The sequence below is a fragment of the Lampetra planeri genome, unplaced genomic scaffold (genome assembly GCF_965212315.1).
Source record: "Lampetra planeri unplaced genomic scaffold, kcLamPlan1.2.h2 scaffold_818, whole genome shotgun sequence".
NCBI lineage: Eukaryota > Metazoa > Chordata > Hyperoartia > Petromyzontiformes > Petromyzontidae > Lampetra > Lampetra planeri.
This window is the reverse complement of record NW_027615640.1, coordinates 6,480-7,500: the sequence shown is the minus strand read 5'-3', so window position 1 is coordinate 7,500 and position 1,021 is coordinate 6,480. Positions and strand designations below refer to the sequence as shown.

General features: G+C 64.7%; 1 long non-coding RNA gene across 3 annotated transcripts in view; it reads right to left on the bottom strand.

The window, feature by feature from the left end:
* Positions 1-480, bottom strand: part of LOC144742017 (uncharacterized) — a 5,526-nt gene extending 5,046 nt beyond the window's left edge. For 2 of the 3 annotated variants that reach the window (XR_013590055.1, XR_013590056.1), the window contains exon 1: positions 384-480. This is a non-coding gene — a long non-coding RNA (uncharacterized LOC144742017). The remainder of the gene's footprint in view (positions 1-383) is intronic. The other variant, XR_013590054.1, reaches the window with a different exon arrangement.
* Positions 481-1,021: the final 541 nt, after the last annotated feature.

Here is a 1,021-nt window from a genome sequence, read left to right as displayed (position 1 = left end):
CAAGACTCACTCACCCACCCACTCACCCACTCGCTCACCCACTCACTCACCCACCCACCCACCCACTCACTCACCCACCCACCCACCCACTCACTCACCCACCCACCCACCCACCTACTCACTCACTCACCCACTCACTCACTCACCCACTCACTCACCCACTCACTCACCCACTCACTCACCCACTCACTCACCCACTCACTCACCCACTCACTCACCCACTCACCACCCCCACTCACCACCCCACTCACCCACCACCCCACTCACCCACCACCCACCCACCACCCACTCACCACCCCCACTCACCCACTCACCCACTCACTGACCCACCCACTCACCCACCCACCCACCCACTCACCCACCCCCCTCCACCCCCCACTCACCTCCCCAGGGCGTGGAAGGTGAGGGTGAGGGGTTGGTGAGTGTCTCCTGGTGAGCGTCTAGCCCTCTCGTGCCTGTGTGTCACCACCCCACTCACCCACCCACTCACCCACCCACTCACCCACCCACTCACCCACCCACTCACCCACCCCCCACCCACTCACCCACTCACTCACCCACCCACCCACTCACTCACCCACTCACCCACTCACCCACTCACCCACTCACCCACTCATTCACCCACTCACTCACCCACCCACTCACCCACCCACCCACTCACCCACTCACCCACTCACTGACCCACCCACCCACCCACTCACCCACTCACCCACTCACTGACCCACCCACTCACCCACCCACTCACTCACCCACCCACTCACCCCCACCCCCCACTCACCTCCCCAGGGCGTGGAAGGTGAGGGTGAGGGGTTGGTGAGTGTCTCCTGGTGAGCGTTTTGCCCTCTCGTGCCTGTGTGTCACCACCCCACTCACCCACCCCCCACCCACTCACCCACCCACTCACCCACTCACCCACTCACCCACTCACTCACCCACCCACTCACCCACCCACTCACCACCCCCACTCACCACCCACTCACCACCCCACTCACCTCCCCAGGGCGTGGAAGGTGAGGGTGAG